Source organism: Myotis nattereri, assembly GCF_964212035.1.
Source record: "Myotis nattereri genome assembly, chromosome: X".
Classification (NCBI taxonomy): domain Eukaryota; kingdom Metazoa; phylum Chordata; class Mammalia; order Chiroptera; family Vespertilionidae; genus Myotis; species Myotis nattereri.
In genome coordinates, this window is record NC_138078.1 from 88,912,395 (window position 1) to 88,937,470 (window position 25,076).

Here is a 25,076-nt window from a genome sequence, read left to right on the forward strand (position 1 = left end):
TGCCAGTTTTTGTGACAAGTTCTTTTATAAGGAAAATGTCATTAGATTAAATAATAAGAAAAACACATACATACACCTAGTATATTATCTCAATATTGTTCCTGGGCTCGGATGCTTCTATTCTATGAACCTGTTGATATAAGGCCTAGTAGAAAGGCTGTGAGGAAGGAGGGGAAGCTGCTATGGGAAACAAGAGCATAAGCAGCAATTCAAAACTTCTAACTGCTTTTGAATAATTGGCAAGACCACATTCACAGGGGATTTAATTGGATGGAAAAGTACAGGAGAACAACAATAAAAATGCCATCAGCAAGTGAGAAAAAAAAGAAAAACTTTGCTCATGAAGAGACAAGTGCATTTTCATTTATTTCTGATATTCTGGCAACCCATGAGTTAGAACACATCAGTTTATAGTGACCTCTATATACAAAAGAACTCTGATACACTTCCTCCTCACCAAATCATAACCAGAGTCCATCGTCAGCCATGTCATAGCAACAATCTTTCTTAGTATAGCAGGTATAGTGCCTGAATTCCTTTTGAAAAAATCAAATAGAAATTTATTGGCTTTTGGCAGGCCTTTTTGATGCTGAGGGTCAGAAAGAGAGTAGACGAGATCGGATGTGTTCAGGGTGGTATGGATCATAGCAGCACAATTTACTAGAATAATAGCTACCAGTAAGATTTGGGAACAGCCTAAGTGCCCATCAGCAGATTCATGGCTTAGAAAACTGTGGTACATCTACACAATGGAATACTATGCTGCGGTAAAAAAGAAGGAATTCTTACCATTTGCAAAAGCATGGATGGAACTGGAGACCATTGTGCTAAGCAAAATAGGACAATCAGAGAAAGATAAATATCAAATAATCTCACTCATTTGTGGAATATAATGAACAACATAAACTGAGGAACCAAAATAGAACCAGAGTCATAGAAGCATCAAATAGACTGTCCAACTTATGAGGGAAGGCGGGGGATGAGGGGTTAAGAGATCAACTACAGGACTTGTATGCATGCATATGAGCATAACCAATGGACACAGATGGGGGGTTGGTGAGGACACATGCTGAGGGGTGGGAGTGGCCAGGGAGAGGTCAATGGGGGGAAAAGGAGACTTATGCAATACTTTAAAAAATAAAGAATTTTAAATTTAAAAAACCCATAATGAGTACCCCTGCACATCCATTAGGATGGTTATGATTAAAATAAAATTAAATTAAAGTTGGAAAAAAAAGAGATATTTGTGTTTAATTTTCACTAAAATATATTTTCTCAAAAATAGTACATTATTTTTGAAAAAAAATCAAACAATAGAGAAATATAAAGTGTTAAAATTAAATGTTGTATTTTCCCTCATTCATATTCTTAAGCAATAAGCACCAATTAAAGCCATTTTAATTTGTATCCTTTAGCATTTTTCTATGTACATACAAGCATATCTACATGTATGTAAACATCCACATCATATAAAAATATTTAAATACTTACATATAGATGTCATATATTTATGCATAGTCTGTATATTATATGATATATATATATATATATACACATTGTATATATTTACATATATTAAATGTTTCTTCTCACAAAAATACAATCATATTCTAAACCTCCTGTGCAACTTGTTTTTGTGTTTTTTTTGGGGGGGGTTTCTTTTTTGCATTCAATATATCAAAGATTAGCTTCTATGTCAGAACATACAAATACTCCACATTCTTTGTGATGGACACAAAGCATTCCTTTTAATGTGTATCATAATTTATTTACTCTCCTGATATGAACATTTTGGTTGTTTCCAGTTTGTTGCTATTAAAATAATTTTGCAATGCATGTTTTTTGGTACATGTTTTTGCATAGTTATGCAACAATTTTTGTATGATACATGCTTGATATGTATAACAGGTATTATTCTGTGTGTTTAAAATAACTGTACCATGTATGTAATATATGAAGCATAATAACAAAATGATTAAGCATGAATCTATTACTCCACTTAAGAAGTAAGGCATGTTATCTTTTCCCTCATTCATACTCTTAAGCAATAAGTACCAATGCCATTTTAATTTGTATCCTTCACCATTTTTCTATGTACATACAAATATATCTACAAGTATGTAAACATGCACATCATATACAAAAATAGTTTCTATCCCTGTGTGCTCCTTCCATACCCCTGTCTCATTCTCCTGCTTCTTCTGCCTGCAATATACTTAGTTTCCTGAATATTTGCATTTTGGTTTTTAAAGGGTTTTCTCTTATTCATGAATGCATAAGTAATGTACTTGATTTGCATACTTTTGACCTTTTTATAAACACTTCATTTTAGTTTGTCTTCTCACTTTATTGTGTTTTTTTCATGAATAGACATTCTTATTTAATGTAATGAAATTTATTAGTCTTATATTTTATGGTGAGTGCTTTGTATGTCCAAATATCCTTTAGTTTGCCTGGTCGGCATGGCTCAGTGGTTGAGCTTTGACCTATGAACCAGGAGGTCATGGTTCAATTCCTGGTCAGGATACATGCCTGGGTTGTGGGCTCTATCCCCATGTGGGATATGCAGGAGGCAGCCAATCGATGATTCACTTTCATCATTGATGTTTCTATCTTTCTCTCCCACATCCTTCCTCTCTGAAACCAATAAAATTTTTTAGAAAATCTTTTAGTTTGAGGCCATAAAGCTATTTTTCTGTTTCCTGATTTTGTCTTTCATATTCAGCCCTTAATTAATCAGGTGTTAGTTTGGTAAGGGCACAATCACGTTCTCTTTTAAAAATAACCAGTTGTCTCAGCACAACTTATAAAATAGTCTATCCTTTCCTCATTGATCTGCCATGGCACCTCAAGCATATATTGTTTCCACATATGCCAGAGGGTGGCTGAGTCTATATTTCAAAGATGGTTGCATGAATATAGCCCACTTAACATGGTCTTATTACACTGCACCATTGGTATTCTTCATAGAGAGGTGGAGTCTGTGTTTTCTCCCCTTGAATCTGGTCATGTCAATGACTACAGTGGAAGTAACCCTGTTTAATTTCTAGGGTAGAGCATAAAAGATGACGCAGCTTCTCTGTCTGGCCTTAAGAGACCATGGAAGAATTTGGGCTATGCTGAAGCTACCATACAGAAAAAATCATAAGAAAATAAAGAGAAATAGCTAAGGACAAAGTAGTCCAGCCCCCAGTTGTTTGAGTTTTCCCAGTCAAGGCACCGAAGCCTTTGAAAAGATCCTTGCCACCATATAACTACAACCTAATGAGATCTGAGCTAGAACCTCCCAGCTGAGCACTCCCAAATTCTTTTGTCACAGAAAGTGTGATAGATAATAAATGATTGTTGTTAATTCGAACCACTAAGTTTTGGGATGACTTGTTATGGAGCATTAAAGAGAACACCAAATCTTCTTCTGAAATCTCTATTTGTTCATTGGTCAATTTGCTTATTATATTTTTGTAATTTGTGAACTGGAGATAAGGAATACTAGCATCATAAGGTTGATACAAAGATTAAATGGGTTGATTTTATCAGCGCCTAGCACATGGTAAGCGCCATATGTGTTAACTATTACTATTTCTAATAATAATGACTAAGATTATTATATCTGAGCCAATAGCATATTGTCATAATTTCTATATCATTATAATAGTTAATGATATTCAGTAGTGTAGTTTTTTTGTTTGTTTGTTTCTTTTTCTTCTTCTTCAGGTTTCTCTTGATTTATTCCTGGGTACTTGTTCTTCCATATAAATTTTGAAATTTCTTGTAAATTACCTCATAATAATATGTTAGGACTTTAATTGCAATGACTCTATTATACAATTTAGAAAAAGTGAATATCTTTATGACTGTAAACTTGAAAAAAATAGTATTTCAAGAACAGGGGTTAGAATCACTTTTCTGTAAAGGTCCAGATAGTAAATGTTTGAAAGTTTAAGGGTTATCCAGTCTTTATTGCAGCTACTAAACTCTGCCTTTGTAGAGCAAAAGCAACCATAGACAGGACATAATCAAATGCACATGGTTGCCTGGATTTGGCCCACTGGCCACAATCTGATGTCTCTCTATTCAAGGATAGAGCAAAATAAAGTCTCCTTAGCTACTTTGATTGTATATTAAATCCTGATATATAACATAGATCTTTTTCTGAGCTCTCTTTCTATTACATTTGTCTATTCACTGCTTAACTTATCCATTAATTTTATCATGTATTTAAAGAATGACCTTTTTCATTTTATTGTTTTAATTAGAGGCCCAATGCACGAAATTCATGCAAGAGTAGGCCTTCCTTCCCCCAGCTGATGGCACTGGCTTCCCTCTGGCACTTGGAATCCGGGCTTCCCTCGCAGCCCAGGCTTCATCTGGAAGGTCATCCAGAAGGACATCTGGAAGGATGTCTGGTCTAATTGGCATATTATGCTTTTATTATTATAGATTAGTTCTTTTTCAAACCTGTCTGCTCACATTTTGTAGTTTCATGTTGACTATTCATTTAATACCTTCATTCTTTATTCATTGTGGTTTTCCATTTCACGGTAGTTTCATATATTCTATATTTGATAATTTAAAATTCTGGAATCCCTATGGGCCTAAATATATTGGGCTTTTGTTGTTATTTATTCTTGCTGACTCTTACTCTTGATGGTTCATTTCATTGTATGTTTTGTGAACTTCGTTTGTGAGCTCAGATTTCTTTCTTTAGTGTTGTATACCCCGAATTCTTTCCTCCAAAGAAGAATTGTATTTGCTTTTTCTGAGAGCCATGGGGTGTTACTGACCTGGGACATTTTCATTTTTATCATCCATCCAGGAGCCTCCACTTCACCCAGGATTCTTGGATTCAAATATGTCTTTTTTTTTTTTTTACCTACATTGTGGTTTTCAGCATTTGCCACTAGGACAATCTTGGGGATTTTCTTTATTCTATGACTCCCAAGCAATACAACAAATATTATACTTGCAGGATCTAGTTGTGGGTTTTTTTCTGCATTAAAAACACTCCTTCAGATCATTTAATTAACATATTGCCACAAACAGTAGTGCTTGATAGATTCTTTAAAATAGAAAGTATAAGTGAAAATAAAAGACATGTGCCCTTACGTTTTGCTCCATATTGCCAATTGACCTCTGAAAAAATGTTTAATCAATGTTAGTTCTCACAGCAGTGAAAGTAACCACTGTCTCTTACCATTGTCAACAGTGGCTATTACCAATCATTTCATTTTCTCTTTCAGATACAGATATGTGTGGCTTTCTCTCCCATAGGGGAGAAAAAAATTATGATGTATAAAAATGCATATGTAGTTTCATTCCTCATTTGAAGGTCACCAAGATAGGATTCAGTAATCATTCGTGGTGAAGGAACCAGCTTCCTAGGTCTGCCCATGGTCTTCTGTGAATAACTGAAGACCCTTGAAGCCTTCTTAGTTTTTAGAGATGAAGGAAGAATGAGTTATCATTTGGCTTGGACAAACCATTCTAGGACAAAGTAAAAACCATGTCCACTCTCCAGAATCAGTTACATTCTCTCTCTGGCACTATAACCTTCAGGAAATTTTATCTGTTAAACCTTAATTCCCATAGTTGAAGGGAAATGGGGAAAAATATATTCTGCTTCACACTCTGAATCCATAAGGCCTTTAAAAAGTTGTTATGTAAATCAAGTGTATCATTAGAATGCAATTTCAATGTATGTTCAGATAGTCTGAGGATAAAAATTTATCAAAACACTTCTTTTATTGCCAGAATATTTTCAATTATATTAATTGGACTGTTTAATCTACCAACTGGCCCAATAAAGTAATTGTCCTTAATGGGTACAGAACTAACTTCCTACAAGAGAAAAAATTAGAAAAAATATGAATAAATTTGTATTATTATATTTCCCTAAGGACTGTAGGCCACAGGTTCCAATAGAGAGAGAGTCTAAATGCACAGAGGTTCTGACATGGAATTTTTAAATTAAGTCAAACTTAACAAAAAGGCTGATGAATATCCCATCATATACCTGAAATTCCTTTCACCAAGTATACCTTCCACACACTTTCATGCTGAAGCATTATACCAAGATAAAAAAAAAAATTCTTTCCCAACAGCCAATCAAGAGTCATTTAGTATTGAAGAGGTGCCATGAACTGACATTCCTATTAGCATAAGAGTGTGTTAGAATGTTAGGGACACCACAATGTGACCATTAATACTGATTAAGCCCAATTATATTTCTTAATATGAAAAATCACTTTCTAAAATGACAGTATTCACAGTCTTCCTCAAAATTGTACAATTCAAATAAGTAGCCATTGCTTTTAATTAATGACCAGAATTTAAACTAAGACACAGTCCCAGGGGCCATGCATTATGTTTTATTAAATTATGATAGCAAATGACACATTTGTATCTTATTTTAATCTTTGTGTTTACCCAATTTCAAAATCAATTAAAACAATTAATTATAAATGGCCTTGGTCTTTTCAGTTGGGAAATGCTATCTGAGCAAATTTAAAAGTGTATTTTTGTTACTTACTAATATTTAAAAAATAGGTTCTCCTAGAGGAAAAGACACACATATGTTCATGCTAGTTCAAATCTATATAAGTTTAAAAATAGAACTCAGCCATTTATCCATCATCCTTTATTAGCAATGATCAAGAATCACCCATGCAACCCCCTAACCCAGGACTACATGATTTGGTGTCTCTGGTCATCCTGAGACAGAATATGAAGGCAATGATTTGTAGTCTCAGATGAGATATAAAAATGGCAATCTTTTGACACAGGTAAGACAGTTTGAAGCTTCCTGAATATTGGGGCTTCATGTTATTTTGCAACATTAGAGGTGGCTTTAAATCAAAGGTGAAGAAGTCAGAACGAGAACAGCAGGTAGTAAATAAGAGAAATATGGTGACATGGCCTGCCTGTGCCTGCTGGAGCTCAGGAGAAGGCTGACCCCATGCCAAACAGAACTAACAAAACTTTTTTCTCTAGATAGGGCAAACACAAAAATGATTTTTCCCTTACTTTTAAAAAATATAAACAAATAAAGAAGGTAGATTTTGCAGCAGAAAGAGAAGCGCTGTAACAATATACAAGGTAGCTTGGAAGGAAGCACAGATCAGATTAATACATGGGCAGCACATCTCTGGAGAACAAGGTTTAATTCCAGCTCTTGTCACAAATGAAATGAGTTTGACGGTCTGTAGTGAGCAGTATTGCATAACACACAAAACTGCTGCACTCCTTGGCAGAGAAAATCAAGAATGTTCCACACAGAACAAAGTTAATCCCATTTGATAGAAAATAACTCATAGTGCAATTCCTTTAAGTATCTGGGGAGGAAAATTCCTTACAGATGGTGAGCATTATTGATTACAAGATATAGGAAACAATTGTCCTCCATCTCATTACTCTATTTGGTCGGTTGATCAGAAAGGGGTTTCAAGCACCAGAAATATTAATCTTTCACATTTTTTATTAGTAGCAAATAATATAAGTGTATCATTAACCCATGTGTCTTTTCAAAAATAGATATCTGTGCACTAGGAGAAAATTGTCCAAGGGTGCATTTTGTCACCAACATAGGATTATGTGACTCACCTGAGCTTGAGGGGCCCCGAATTATTGATTTTAAGACCCACTAAGGAAATCTCAAATGTAATGTATATTTCTGAGGTATGTTCCTGGTCTGGCTACCAATTTCACAGTTATAATTTCAACGAATTTCTCTGTGCTATCACTTCACAGCTACTTATCCTTTGAAAATAATGCAATAATAATGATTGTGTTTCTAATACATAGACTGAATACTGAATAAAGCATTCTTCATGGTATCTAATCACTCTAGTTCCAATTCCTCTTTTTTGTGTGTTTTTTTTTAATATTTTTTATTGATTTCAGAGAGGAAGGAAGAGGGAAAGAGATAGAAACATCAATGATGAGACAGAATCATTGATCTGCTGCCTCCTGCATGCCTGTCTCTGGGGACTGAGCCCGCAATCTGGGCATGTGCTCTGACCAACCGGGAATCCAACCAACGACTTCTTGGTGCATGAGTTGACACGCAACCACTGACCCACACCAGCCTGGATCCAATCCCTCTTTTTACACCATTTCAATAAGCAATGTGATTTTTAAGGAGTCACTGGGCTCCTGTTTCACTTTTATCATTTGAGTTTACATAGTAAACCACAATGATGAAACCCTGCAAAGACTTCAGGGATTAACCACATTTCCTGTTTTAATACAGGGATGTTGTAAGGACTTGTGATTCAACCTTGTATTAATACAAATGCCTCTCTTACCCGTCATTTCATCCCAGAAGACAGAACATATTTGTTTGTTCACTGAGCCATCATAGCTATGACATGTAGATCTGCAAAACATCAAAAAGTATGTTAAAATTATTTTCTCTTGCTGACTGTCTAACTTTTTTAATGGCTCTGTATATCTCAAATTCTATTTTTAAAAATCAAAAAGAAGAAAGAAAGAAAGAAAGAAAGAAAGAAAGAAAGAAAGAAAGAAAGAAAGAAAGAAAAAGATGTGTAACACTGGATGTTGATTGGATTAACTAAAGTGGTTGATGTTATTAGTGAAAATATTGAATAAAAAAATCAGTTCAATAAATAAAGCAGAAAACACTTTTTTTAATGAGTGCAACAAAAGGTTATGAAAGAACACTTATTAAGCACTGCAGTGTATTTAAAGAACATGCAAAATGATATACATCCATTGTCTCACAGAATTCTCATAGCAACACCAGGAGTAGATATTGGCACCACTATTTTGCAGATGAGAAAATGAGTTCATACAGGTTAAATAACTTACAAATACCAAATATATGTGACAGAACTAGAATTTCTAGACCTGACTGACCTGCAAAGCTATTATTTTCTCTATACTGTAGCATGTTCTATTAGTGTAAGAATTAGGGTACAGGTTAAACTGCTGAAACAAAGAGCTGCCAAAATACAGTGGCTTACATAAGAGATTTGTTTATTAATTTATTCAATACTAGAGGCCCGGTGCACAAAATCTGTGTACTTGGGGGGAGGGGGGGTCCTCAGCTTGGATTGCAAGAGGACACAGGCCAGGCCAAGGGACCCCACTGGTGTATAATCGGGGCCACAGAGGGACATGTGAGGTCAGCCAGATGGGGAGGGACTGCATGTCTGGCCCATCTCACTCAGTCCTGATCAGCCAGACCCCAGCAGCAAGCTAACCTACTAGTCGGAGCATCTGCCCCTGGTGGTCAGTGCACATAATAGAGAGCAGTTGAGCAGCTTTAGCATATCATTAGCATATTATGCTTTGATTGGTTGGACAGCTGACCAGATGACTGGACAGTTAGCATATTAGGCTTTTATTATATAGGATATTTACTTTTCTCCCACATAATGGTCTTAGAGATTTCTGCTTCACTTTCAACTGTTTCACAGAGTTATTCATGGTTGCAAATTCCTTCCATCTCTCTGCTTGTTCATCCTTTAGGGTGTTGTTCTCCTCTGCATCATCAAAGCTAGGTTGCTTCTATATTCATATTCCAGCATGCACAAAGAGGCAGAGAGACAAAATCTAGAGAAAGTAATGTGGCTTTCTTTTTCTTTATTAATTTAATTTATTGGGGTGACATTGGCTTGCAAAACTGTACAGGTTCAAGCGTGCAACTCAGCAAAACATCATCTGCGCATTGCATTGTGTGCCTATTGCCCCAAGCAAAGTCTCTTTCCATCCTCATTCCCCCCACCTTTGCCCACTTCCATCTAGCCCCCATCCCTTTCCCTCTTGCCATCACCATACTGTTGTCTGTGTCTGTGTGCTATATATATGTTGTTGTCCTTTTGCTAATCCCTTCACCTTCTTTCATGGTTTTTAAAAGAAGATGGCCCAAATGCTTCAGATATTCACTTTCATTCACATCCCATTGGCTCAACCTTGTTGCTTACCTAGTGGTAAGGGAAAGTGGAGAATGTAGTCAGTCTCCAGCTAGGTGGCCATGTGCCTAGAAAATAAAGAAATAATGGATTTTGATGAAAAACTCGTATACTGTCACCATTAAGGATTATACAGAATGGTCAAGTGTACGCAGTATGTGGTGAAGGGACTCCATAGGAGAATTCAGAAGCCATAATAGCCCCACCAGTGTGGCTTAATGGTTGCATGTCAACCTATGAACCAAAAGGTCACTGATTCCATTCCCAGTCAGGGCACATGCCTGGGTTGTGGGCTTGATCACCAGTAGGGCGCGTGCAGGAGGCAGCCAATGAATGATGATTCTCTCTCATCATTGATGTTTCTATTTTTGTCTTGCTCTCCCTTCCCCTCTCTCTAAAATCAACTTTTTAAAAAGCCATAGTAAGTATAGAAAGCACTTGAATGAAGATGTGATGAGAGGATTTCACTTTGTCCCAGCTATGACTACTATGTGACAAATGGACATTTGAGTTTAGTCATATTTTAGCTAAATTACTTCTTGAAAGAAAAGTCAGTTATATAGAATACATATTATGTCATGTTACAAATACAGATTGTGTAGAAAATATTGTATAACATATGTACTATAATTAAAGATATTTATTACATTCTAGTTTTACTCTACTAGCAATAGCCCTTAAAAATCATTTATTGTAAAAAGTAAAAAGGAATAGATAAAGCAGGTTTGGAAAAATCTTGAGTATTGTTTGATTCTTTTTTAATCTTTATATATTTGGAAATATTCATAATAAAATATTTTAAAACAAATTATTAAGAAAAAACAACCAAGAGGAAAAGTCAGCAATATTAAAGTGAATACAGACTGATAAGTGGAAGCAAAGAATAGAAGTGAAAGTCTAACTACTTTGTTTTCTAAAATGATTTTGTGTAGAAATTTCAGATGGGATATGTTTACACTAATTACCTGGTAGTTAGACCATACCGTAGCAACTTGAATTTCAATGCAATTTTCCTTAGAGTGTATTTTAGGTAGAATGTCTTCTTATCTGTCTCTATTCTTCTTCACAAAACTTTACCCAATGCTCTAACTTAAACTGATTTCTCTGTCCTCTCAAATTTTTCTATAATAATAGACCACAACACTCATATCAGTGCTTCATCAGACATTGCCAGATATTGTTTCTCAATATATTGTAGTCTTAGAAGCTTTATGTCAAAATATTCCTTATAAAATTGTCAGATTTTAAAGACAACTCTTATTAGACAAAATTTACATTTACTCAAAGTTTGTGTTCTCTCATTATATTATATAATATTTTTGAAAGACCTGAATTTGTCACCCCTTCATACCTAATTGACTCTAGGTAAGAAACACTCTCTCCATGTTTTAATTTCCTCATTTGTAAAGTGGAGGTAATGATGCTTACTTTGTAAGATGTTGTAGGTATAAAATGGGACACCTTAAGGGAAAGCACTTAGCAGAGTGATTGGCACATGTTATGTACTTAGTAGAGTTCAGTTCTTTATTCTCCTTTATATAAACACTAGAGGCCCAGTGCATGAAATTCATGCACTCAGGGAGGGGATTCAGCATCGATTGCAAGAGGGCTCAGACCCCACTGGTGCAGGATCAGGGCTGGGGAAGAATGCGGGAGGTTGGCCAGCTGGGGAGGGACTGTGGGAAGGCTACAGGGTGTGTCCGGTCCATCTTCTTTAGTCCCGATTGTCCGTACCCCAGCAGCAAGCTAACCTACTGGTTGGAGCGTCTGCCCCTGGTGGTCAGTGCACATCATAGTGACTGGTTCACTGGTTGACTGTCTGCCTCTTGGTGGTCAGTGCATGTCATAGAGAGTGGTTGAGCGGCCTTAGCATATCATTAGCATATTATGCTTTGATTGGTTGAATGGCCAACTGGAGGACTGGACACTTAGCATATTAGGCTTTTATTATATCTACTAAAGGCCTGGTGCATGAAATTCGTGCATGGGGTGTGTGTGTCCCTCAGCCCAGCCTGCACCCTCTCCAATCTGGGACCCCTCAAGGGATGTCCGACTGCCTATTTAGGCCCAATCCCTAGTCGCCCCCAACTGCCTTCCCCTGCAGACCTGGTTCCTCCCAACTGTCCTCCCTTTCAGGCCTGGTCCCTCCCAACTGCCCTCCTTTGCTGGCCTGATGGCCTACAACTGCCCTCCCCTGCTGGTCATCTTGTGGTGGCCATCTTGTGTCCACATGGGGGAGGCCATCTTTGAGCACATGAGGGAGGCCATCTTGTGTGTTGGAGAGATGGTCCATTTGCATATTACCCTTTTATTAGATAGGGTAATAATAAAAACCTAATACAGTGGGGCCTTGACTTACAAGTTTAATTCATTCAGTGATGGAGGTCGTAACTCAAATTACTTGTATGTCAAATCAAGAAGTGAACAAGTGAGACACATGATGCTGGGCTGATGTGGCATTCACTGTGACCTTCGCTGCACCAACTAGCGGTGGGGTACCTGAAGCTGGCTCGTAACCCGAATTTTAACTCTCAACTCAAAGCAAAAGATGCCTTGTATCTCGAAAAACTCGTTAGTCGGGACACTCATAAGTCAAGGCCCCACTGTATGCTATTAGACCAGACAGCTGAACGACCTACTGGACCTCCTTCTGGACGACTTTTTGAGTGAAGCCGGGGCTGAGAGGACCAAGCCCCTTGCACGAATTTTTTGCATTGGGCCTCTAGTAGGATGATAAAAGGTATAGGCATTAATTCCAATAGTTTAAATATTTCTCTTAACTTTATTGAGGTATATTTGAATATCATAAATTCACTCATTTCAAGTATACAATGTAATGATTTTTAGTAACTTTATCGAGTAGTACAATCATAAACATAAATTAGTTTTATAATATGTTTATCCACCCCAATAAGGTCAATATGCTTTATAACCCTTAAACATACTTTCTTCCATTGGCTATTGTGTAGAATAGGACTTGTGTACATCTAGTTCAACATTTAATGTCTTCTCAAACTGCATTGAGCCTTACAGTGCAACTATTCCACTGGTTCCCCTGGCTATTGTTTTGCTCCCTTTATTGCATTAATGCCCAATACATTTGAAGTTGAGCAACTTGGGCAGTGGAATGTCCAACAGTGATGATACTCAACTAATCAGTGTGTAAGCAGAGCTGTTCATGCCACAACAACATGGAATACATGACCCTTTTTGGGCTTCTCCCTTACGCGAATGCATGTTATGTGTAGTTACTATTCAGTGCCTTTTGGCTTCTCAGTCAGTGAGAATCAGGCATGAGGCAATAATATTGACTGTCCTACTTTCATGTTTGTTTTAGCCATAGTTCTCTAAGTTTCTGGCTGAGTAAACTTGTATCTATTTATTGCTGTTATTACTATTGTTATTTATTGAGTGCTTTTTATATGCCAGGAATTGTGTTAAATACTTTTTGTACATCATTTTGCTTCTTGATCTTCATGATAAACCTGCTAAATAGTTACCATCTTTATTTTAAAGACGTGGAAATGCATTAAGCATTATGCTAAGTGAAATAAGCCAGTCAATGAAGGAAAAATACCACATGATCTCACTCATTCATGTATAATAAAGACCATTATAAACTTATGAACAATAATAGATACAGAAGCAGAGCTGCCTCAAACTGATTGTCAAACTGCAGCGGGAAGGCCGGGGAGGGTTGGGGGGCAGGAGGTAGAGGGGTAAGAGATCAACCAAAGGACTTGTATGCATGCATATAAGCTTAACCAATGGACATAAGACACTGGGGCAGCCGTGGGCAAACTACGGCCCGGCCCATTTGAAATGAATAAAACTAAAAAAAAAAAAAAAAAAGACCGTACCTTTTTATGCAATGATGTTTACTTTGAATTTATATTAGCTCACACAAACACTCCATCCATGCTTTTGTTCCAGCCCTCCGGTCCAGTTTAAGAACCCATTGTGGCCCTCAAGTCAAAAAGTTTGCCCACCCCTGCACTGGGGAGTAGGGGAGGCCAGGGGATTGTCAAGGGCAGGGGAAAAAAAAAGGACACATATGTAATACCCTATGTAATACTTTAAGCAATAAAACAATAAAAAAAATAAAGATGTGGAAATGTATTTCCCATTTTGGATGCGGAAACTGAGGTCTAAAGATGTAAAATACTTTCCCAACATCACCTAACAAGTTTGTAATGGAGCCTGACTACAAAACCCTCTTAATCACATTTCCAAGAGTAAAGATCATAAACCACCTGCTCAGTGAATACCAACCATCATTATAACCTATATTTATTAGCCCATAAATACCCTGTGTGGCAGGAATTGTTAGCCCCGTTTAATTGAAGAGGAAACTGAGGGTCAGAGAGTTTAAATGACGTGCTTAGGGAAACCCAGTGGCACATAGGGTCACAAATACAAGGCAGCTAATGTGGGCCTCCCTTAAACCAAGTGGACTCTCTTGAACGCCCTCTGCCTCTGAGTTCAAATACTGGTTCTGTTACTTCCTAGCTGTTTAATCAAGGAAGAACTGTTCGACCTTTTAGAACCTCAGTTTTCTTATCTGTAATATGAGGTTAATGATAATAGCAACTTAATAGGTTATTGTGAAGATTAAATTAGTTAAGATATATAAAGTACCTAGAACCAGGGTCTGGTACATAATAAGTGCTTTATAAAAACCAGCTTATTAGTAATAGTAGCAATAGGATTTATTGTTTCTGTGCTGAATTGCCTCTAGGCCTTGTATCATTTATCATATCGAGTGCACTGTTTTTCAGCCTCATCATCTTCTACATAGTCCTGTTTTGTTGCAACTACTTTTTATAAATGTTTTAAATCTGGTATTCCAGCAAGACTCCAAACCATTCAAAACTATTTTTAAAGATGCAGGATTGAGTTTCTTCACAATATACATTTGTGATTAATTTGCTTTCCAATGTGATAAGAATGTGTGAGGATACAATTTCACTCTTCTTTTTGTGATGAGGACAGAGTTTCCTACTCTACTCTAGAATCTCAATAGTCTTGCTTCTTGCAAACAGTGGGGAAATAATGACCTTATCAAGCTAATGAAGTGAGAGGTCCGTAGCAGTATTATCAGCAGCGAGCCCAAATGGAAAAGGCCCGACGCTCCTGGCCAGGGCAAATATCAGCTGCACCCCTAGGGAGGCTTTTTACAAATTTCAACCACTACTCAGGGGGTTAGAATCATTTCTAAAATTTAAAAAGTGCTTTTCTGATAAGTAGACTTGCTAGCTAATATCTCTTGAAAGTGAAAAGACTAGCTGGAAAGTAAATATCAACCTAAAATATAGTCATATTACTCATAACCAGTGATTTACATGTGAATCCACATAGGTGGTTATATATACTACCTGCTTTTAAACAAAGCTAAGCTTTCATGACTCATTTATTCTGTGTGACAAATATATGATTGTGATTCAAACTTGTGTAGTTTGTCTCTGTTTGTTTGTGAAATGTTTCTCCAGTGCCTACTATAAGCCATGCACTCTACATTGGTTCTTTGGTATTGATAATGTATAATAACAAAAAGTCCAGAAAATGACCTTGCTTCTGCTGTGACCCTGGAGATTTCTTAGTTTCATTATAGATATATTTTGACTTAACTCTGAATACAGATGATCAAATTAACAGGATTCTGGAATGTCCTTCTCCCAGGATATCCTAGGTCCTGCCATGATGATACATTTGAAATTAATTTCCTTTAAGAGAAAATTAATATCTTGTCTGTGATCAGTTTAATAGAGGCTAAATGATTAGTAAATATGTTTGTCATTTTTAATATTTACCTTAAACGTATATTTAGTATGGCAAAACCTATGTTCTGAAAATTGTTATAAATGTTTGGTTATCTGGTTCCAAGAACAGATACACAAAGAGGGGAAATTAATCCAATCTCTACTGTATTATGATCCTATTTCTTAATTATCCAAATTTGAATATTTCAGTAATTGCCCTGTAGTGTTGCTCAGTGGCTCAGCATCTACCTATGAACCAGGAGGCCATGGTTTGATTCCCCAGCAGGGCGCATGCCGGATTGCAGGCTCCATCCTCAGTAGGGGGTGTGCAGGAAACAGCCAATCAATGATTCTCTCTCATCACTGAAGTTTCTATCTCTCTATCCCTCTCCCCTCCTCTCTGAAATCAATAAAAATATATATTTAAAAAATAAATATTTCAGTAATGATAAAAGTAAATAATGTTATATAGGTTTTCATATCCTCTTAAACAATGGTTAAAACATGCATATGTATTTTTCTCTTCAAGCAAAAAAACTGATATAAAATAAAATCAAAGTGCACACCAAGTATTTAATGACAATATTGAAGGATATGCACTCATATATATTTAAATCTTGTTCTAACAATATTGAAAAGGTATTTATGATATATACTACCTGCACTATTAGAGTTAGTTCAAGATGGGAACAATGAATCATAACTATTTTTTTTCAAGTGACTTTAAAAAGACCTTTATACTGTGTAATTAATTGGCCAACTAGGGAAATCTGCTGTAGAAATAAATGCAGTTCAAATAGTATTTCATAGTAGATGGCATTTGTTCAGAAACCTTTTTTCTGAAGACTATTAAAACATGCATGAGAAACTACCAATTACTTAGTCCAGAGAGAGTTCCTTACAGAAAAAGCTTGGGGAATTATCATACAATAATAATAAAAACACCAAATGTGTTCCATAGGGCATGAGATCATATATTCTTGGTGACTTTAGTCACCAGATTTTATATCTAATTAGGTCTATCACTGTGCTTCAAGATCAGTTTAAATAGTTGACTCCTTATTGAAAAATTAAAATTTATTGGCATGAAATGTGCACAGAACTGCTAGTCTTACAGTGACTTTGGATCTTTTACTCACAAGCATCCTTTTCATTGATATGTAACATTTTTGATATTCATCTTAAAGTGCAACAGCAGATGAGAAGGTATTAGTCTGCACATGTCTCTAAAGAGTATAACAATCTCAATTTATTGCAGAAGGAAATGCCTGGAACACATGATGCAAATGCTATAAACATGTCTTCTCTTTTGAACTGAAATCTGCAGCTGAACTTGATTCAGTCTTCCTTACTCCTAACCAGGTCATTTCATAAGACATGAAAATTTACATAAAGTGCTTTTTATTTTCCCTCTCATCTATCAATTCATTCAAATGAATTCTATTTGGATAACTGAGATTTGACTGCTTTAGTTAGAGACTAATAATCAATACTAAAATCTGTGCCAAGGTATCATTTCACCTTGCTTTTTCTTCAGCCAATTGCTGACTTAAAGTGGAACATTCCTAGTAATATTTGACTTGTTGGAGCCTCATTTTTAGGCCCTTAGTCGCCAATCATCTAGCACAAAATAACATGGGAATTAAGTAAAAGTTTGTGGAGGCATTGGGAGATTATTCAGCCTTTATCTTCCTTAAAGTTGAGTGATTAGTGACCATATGAATGGTTAGGGCTTTGGTAGTCATTTTACTTTGGTAAAAATTCATAGCTCAGAATGAATAATTTTTTATTGAAGTCCAATATGGTTTGCATTGTATCCTAAGGATTATGATCATGGCTACTGGCCTCCATATGGGTGTAAAGTAGTCCCCACTCAATATCCTTGGATGGTGCTGACATTGGTTTAATCAATATAGGTGCTAATAAATCTCAGACAAAAAAGAGAGAACAATAAAACAGTGGAAAAACAAAAAAAAATGAATTTGCATTAAATATAAAGACATTGTTTCTGTTTGTTGCTTAAACAAGCATGGGGGGTGGGTGGGGGAGATGAGACAAGTATTTTGGCACTGGAGAGAAAATTCCCCTTAGATTTATAATGGAACAACTGGAAAAGATGGTAAAAATTATTAAGGACATTGCTACAAAATAGGTTAATATGAAAACTAAATTTTCTCTTTGTCTTTTATTAAAGTTGTCCTAGTTGATCCTGGGTTGACATTGAAACACATTCAAGACAGCCTTATTTTCAAGACATAGTTTTTTGAATTTCTAATTCATATTTGAAAGGAATCCATAAACCAGGTTTATTTAAACACTCTAAAAACAATACTACTTTAAGTTGAACAACTCTTGTACAAGGTAATATTCATATAAATAGATAAGCTATATTTACATAAAAATTGAGACTTTTAAATTCTTATTAGTAGGGTTGTGACAAGTTTCTTCATAAAAGGACAGCATTGATACCAGTAATGGGTTCAAACTAGTGAAAAAGATTGGTTTTTGGAAGAATTATTGACCACACTAAAGCCTAGTTAATATAACAACTGGTAATTACTGATTGGCCTTACACCGAGAAATTTGTGTAACCATTTTGGTGTCCAAAATAATAGCAAAAATCAAATTTAAAAATATTTTTGAGAGTCATTACTGAAAGGGCAAGGACTATGCCCTCCATCTTACCCTGGGTCCTCCATTTTTGGGCAGCCATGTGCTCGGCAAGGCTTCTTCCCGGAAGCCCAATCCTCTGTTAGCCACACCCAGGATTTCTCTAAACTAACGAGACACCGACTTGTGCCTGGCCAATCGGCAGGGCCCACAGTCCCCTCTCCTCCCCTTACTCCACCCCCCTATAAAACTCCTCTTCACAGCGGGCTAGGTCTCTCTCTGCCACCTGCTGCTGGGTCAGTAAGGAGGGTAGGGGAGTCAGACCGGGGTTTGAATAAAAGACTCTTTGCTTTTGCATCGGTCACGGCTGGCTCCCTGGTGGTCTTTTGGGGATCCTGAAATCTGGGCATAACAATTACTTGATAATTATTAAGTATGAAGGAACCATTATATAATGGAACCAAAATATGAATGGTAAAGGTAGGAAAATGGGGAAAGATAAGACAGAGCAAAAAAAGCTATCAGTTAAAAACAACTACAATAACAACTATTCCCTTAAATGTGCCTCAAGACAACTATCTTTCAGAATCTCGATTGAGGATTATGTTTTCTAACTTTTCATTCTTATTTTTAATCTCATGAGAAACTCATATTCTTTTTTTTTTTTTTGACAACTGCTGCATTTGCATCAGTGCTGTTAAAGTCATATTGGTTTCCATCTGCACAGCTTAGTGACCTCCAGACTTAGAGTTGAATGTTATGTCTACGGGAGCCTGACAGATTCCAAGTGACAGATGAAATCATTGAGTTGAATTGGTAACTGCAAAATGGACACAATTAGATTGGTTGTGAAATTCCGAAGATGAAACTGCTAGATAGAGCTGAAGTTCCTTGCAGTGCCAAAGCAGTTAGTTTTTGAGAACTAACTTATATTTGGAACAATTTCTTATAAAGAGCTTTTGTAGCTAAAATTCTGAAAGCTCAGGTATCCTTTACCTGAGTCTTAAGGAAGGTAAAAAAAAAAGACCTAGGCAATCAATCTTTGCCATTTGTCGACATCTGTTTTTACTTTCCCTGAACCCACTAACTTGGAGGGGATTATATATTTTCTTTAACTCTGATTCAAGAAGATGATTCAGAAAGAAATTGGATGATATTAGTAACACTCTAATTTTGCAATCTAACATAATCAAGTGCAAATACACAGCCAATTCCAGTATTTGAATTGGATATCACATATCTGTTAAGGGAAAAAAAACCAACACTTTAAAATCTCTACTAAAAAAAAAATGAGGGGAGATTAGAAATAATTTCTGAAAGTGAAGAACAATGAAATAAAAATGCTTAAATGATTATAGCAAACAAAGAGTTTTATTTTAGTTCACCCTATTATTGAAATGGAAATGATACACTGTTACTTGATAGTAAAGTTACTTTTCCCATTTTCATTCTTGATTTATAACTCTAATTTTACATTCAGTTGTTAACAATCTTACAAAGTCAGTGCAAATCTACAGAGATAATGAAAAATAAATGATGCTACAAAGTCTAGTCAAAATTAACACTAGACCATTAAGATGTCAAATTACAATGGGTTAGTTTCATCAGGTATACCATTTTGTAGTACAGTATTGGGCAACAACAGGGGAAATAAATTATTCAGGCACTCTGCTCCTTTTAGGATTCTACTGAACAACTTGTGCAAGCAGCTTCTGTCTCCCGCTCTGCCAGAGCATGGAAAATAATTCAGGCTTTATTCTTGTAGACTCGGAATGGATTTCTGTGATGATTTTAATGTCTCTTTTTAAAATTTCAGTATATTTTAATGACATAGTGAATCATCAGTGTTGTTGAAAGGTTTCATTACTCATTGTATGAAGTTGAAATGCTCCATTACTCATTATATCAGGTTCAAATGAGATATAACTGCTTTGTAGCATAATGCTTATTTATTAAAATGTATTTATCTTGTCGATGCATTAATATGTGTTTTTCATAAGAGATGTGATTTTGATAACAATTTCCCATAAAATTAGAAGAGCTATCTGAAACCTTTTAGACAATTTAGCAGAATATTAATCTTACAAAATTGCTATGCTAATAGCATTCTTCTAAGTAAATACAGTGAAGCTTCATTATAGTATTCCTAAAATGATCTGTAACCCACTACCTCTAGTCATTAAAAAATGCATTCCTTAACATCAAAGTTACCTTGACAATTGTAACACTAGACATCTCAAAACTGTTTTTATCTGCTGGAAATTAATTTCAAAAACTTTCTATTGAATCAGTTCTAAAAGAAGAGACATGTTCTATAATATAGCAATACAATCTATTGGTTGTCTATCTGGCTTATCCTGGCATGAGACTTAGATATAAGTCTTAGATATTAGTACAGTTTATCAGCAGGAATTTGCCTCCACTGTGAAAAAAAAAGTTAATTTGGCATCATGCTTCCTCAAAGACGTGGATGTAAATGAGAGTGAAAAAGTAAAAATTGACCCAGTTATTATGGAGTACATTAAAAAATCAAATTATGTTGAGATAAGCCTGGAAATCTAAATTGTTAAGGAGGCATATTTTGTATCAGTCAAATAACAAACACTAAGAAGGGTATATTTTTCAAGTGTATAAAGCGTCTATATATATAAAAGCCTAAGTGACCGGCCGGCCAACTGACCGTTCGACCATTGACTGGTAGCTATGATGCGCATTGACCACTAGGGGGCAGACACTCAATGCAGGAGCTAAAACCACAGGCATGGAAAAGTGGAACAGACTGATGAGTCTCAGAGGGAAGGGGGTGGGGGGAGGATGGGAAGATATTAACCAAAGATTTTATATGCATGCTAGAGGCCCAGTGCACAGATTCATGCACCGGTGGGGTCCCTCGGCCTGGCCTGCACCCTTTCACAATCAGGGACACCTCAGGGGATGTCAGAGAGCCAGTTTTGGCCCAATCCCCGCAAGCCAGGCCAAGGGACTCCACCAGTGCATGAATCTGTGCACCAGGCCTCTAGTATGAAAATAAAGTGAGAAAACTGCCTGTTTCTTATTTAAAGGACCAGGTGGGTAGATTGAGAACTCAAACAGAAATAGATAAGAGAATGGTTTAGGATACCTTTGAAAGGCTGGTGACATACATTCTTGATTACTTGTGTTACTGGCATATATTAATTTAGTTACTAATATTATTTAAGGCTTAGTTGGGGAAAAAGTGGAAAGGCTAAAGAAAAACGTGAAGATTGAAGGGACGGAAACAAAGAATTAATGAATAACAACAAAGCTATAAGCTAAGGATTATTATGTCCATTTTGCAGGTGAGGAAACTGAGGCTCAGAACATTTAAGTAATTTATTCAATGTCGTACTGGTAGCATGAAGATTCTAACTTTTATATCTGGCTTTTTGGTCTACACAAAAGCAAACTGCCTGGATAAATGGAGGGAAGTTGTGAAGAACTTTAAAAGAATCACAAGAAAATAAATACATGAATATTGAAAATCATCTCTTTACATGGCATCAAATGTATAATATCTATTGCTTTCTTGCCATTTTAATCAATTGCTCAGCAATACATATACACAAGAATGTTTTCTTTGAGAATAGTGCAGTATGATTTATTATAAGTACACTGATACTTTGTCAAAATGCAAATGAGAAAAATGTGGTCTTAAAAGACATGAAGATAATGTTTAGATATAAAGAAGAAATTATTTACTTTAAAATATATTAAACAGGATACAAAAGTGGGTCATAAGTGGCAAAGTCCTCCATTTATAAGAGACTCTGTTTACCAAAACTTGCTTGCTACTTTTGACTCAGATCATAAGACGTCTTTGTTACCTTGTATCTCTTCAAAAATAAACAAATCAGAACAAAAATCTAGATACATCACTTTCTTTCTAAACATTGTCTTAATTGGGTAGGAGGCTCAGAACTGCTGTAGCTACTTCACTATCATCCTGAGAATGCAGCCAACGCCCAGATGAGAGCAGTGCAAAGGGAATCACAGGAAAGTGGAGCCAAAGCTTCTGGATTACACCAGCCCGGAAGCCTTCTCTGTCTCTGGATTTCTAGTTATTTGAATAATTTACTTCTTTTATTGCTTAGCAAACATTTGCCCACACAAATGGAAACCTATACTTTTTGAGGAAAGTATTTTCATCATGAAACATTTTATAGATAGTAACTAGCTACTTGAATTAACTCTTAGCAGCAGGTAAATTGTAAACAATCTGCCAAAAATTAACCAAACACCATTTTACTAGAAAACCTATTCTAGATTTCATATTTTTCTAAAAGTACATGATTAAAAAGAAAACATTATTCTAGTATCAAATTTTGATTAGATGATAATAGGATGTCCAATGGCATCAAAATTATTTCCTTAAATCTTTATTGAGCTAAGGCCCATTAAGATGGTAAAATTCTGTAGTTTCACAGCTGATGCAATGATAACAAACTACTACCATCTACATCACCAGAATTGTAAACAGATCCTTCTGAGGATTTCTGGAAATATTAACCTAAGTACCATTTCATTTCACAAGGATTCTTAATTTACTCAAAAACAGAGTAACAATTATATTTTGGAAATTAAAAAAAGTATATTGTAAAACTATACCAAAGATATACAGACTATTCCTATCCTGAATGTATTCCTGGTTTAACCAAGCTCATCCACATGTATAAATTAAAATAACTATTGAAGTGATCCACATACCCAAAATGAAAACATAAGCATGATTTGTAATTTTGTGCCTTATTTTGGGGGGCATACCATCACTCCTTCTCCACTCTATATTTTAAAGCAAAAATACTATTACCAAACTTTAGTTACAAACAGAGAGGTCAAGGTGTTTGTGTAAAGGCATACAGCTACCGACAGAGCTGGGATCCTAACTCACATTTTCTGATCCCGAAAGCACAGTTGCTATGCAAACTCCAAAAAAAAACCATTTTATTTTTGACAGGAAAGGAAAGAAGGAAGGAACAAGAGAAAATAACAAAGGGACAAAGGAAGAAGAAATAAATGAAGAAAAGAAAGAAGTAAAAGAGGAGCGGAAGGTTCATGGTTCCCACGTGGGAATATTGTGGAGGTAATAGTATTTAAGTAGGTCTACGTACAGAGCTGTAGTTACTGATATATCTGCGATAGGTAAAACAACATAAGAAGATACAGTTCAAATGACTAAAGAGGTGTGAGAGAGCTTTAGTGCTCGGTCAGGACTTCCACCAGCACCTACCAAGCCACCACAAATATACATAGTCTGTGTAAAATAGTATACATGATATGCAGATTCATCTCATAGCCTTCAGTCCCTTCCTTGTCACTAACCTCTGACAAGATTGCCACCTAAATTTCCTCTTATATAAAAATTCTAGGTCTGTGATGCCTGAGACAGTCTTTTTTTTTTCTCAAAGATGTTATATAGCTCAGTAGGGGAACATAAGAGAAATACACAAATGATGCATAGTGCAAACTAGAGAAAAATGTTCCATAACATAGCTAAGGCTTGAATGCAGTTGAAGTTCAAAGGTAAATAGGTAGGCAGGGATTAGGAAATACCCAGCTCGGAGATAGCTACTTGATTCAATGTTTCTCTGGTAAATGGTCTAGGGTTAATTATGCCCCAGACTAAAGTCACAAGAGAAAACTATTGTCTTATGTCTTCCATAGCCATAGTAGTACAAAAAATGGATTGGCAGAAAACCTGCCAGTTATTGGTTGTACCTGATGTAGCCCTGTCTGGTTGGTCATATCTTTTGTGTCTGAATGATTATTCAGATACAGTATTTTTCTATGTAGTACCCAAAGATTATTTCTCCTGAGCTTCAGTATGGCCAACATCAATTTTATAGTGTTGATCCATCTTTTCTCCATGCTGCCTTTAAAAGTATCCTTTTAGAATTATAATTTTAGTACTTAGAAATGGCATAAATAGGCAGGAACAAAATATGTCAAAGAAGATGTCAATTTGAATTAGAACTTGGAGGATGACTATCATTTTTATACTAGAGGCCCAGTGCACAAATTTCATGCACTGGAGGGGGGGTGTTCCTCAGCCTGGCCTGCATCCTCTCACAGTCCAGGACTCCTCAGGGGATGGTGGCCTGCATCCTCTCTCAGTCCAGGACCCCTCAGGGAGTGTCTGCCTGCTCAGTACTCCTTACAGTTTGGCTTGCTGCTCCTTAGCGCTGCTGAGAGCCCGGCTTCTGGCTGAGTGGCACTGCTCCTGTGGGAGCACACTGACCACCAGGGGCCAGCTCCTGCGTTAAGTGTCTTCCCTCTGGTGGTCAGTGAGCATCATAGTAACCGGTCATTCTGGTCATTTCGCCATAACGGTTGCTTAAGCTTTTATTATATAACTCCGCCGTAACCATTGCTTAGGCTTTTATTATATAGGTGGAAGCAGGGAGAGAAAGATAGGCCAGGAAGAAAGCACAGTATGATCAAAGGCAAGTCATGGGGTAGCATAGGTCATTTTCAAAAAGTCAGCAGTCTAATTTCATTGGAACATAGGTTGAATGCAAAGGAATCATAGCAGATGAAGTTTGGTACCATATAGACAACTTTAAATGCCAGAGTCAGTGATTAATACTTTGTTGGCTGGCAATAGGAAGGTGTTGAAAGTTTTTGAGCATGGTAGCATTTTGATTAGAGTTACCTCAAGGAATATTTCTCTGACAGTGTGTGCGTAGCATGCAATGGAGTAAAGAGGGATGAATAGTGTGAGACCAATTAAGAGGCTATTAGAGTAGCCTAGGATTAA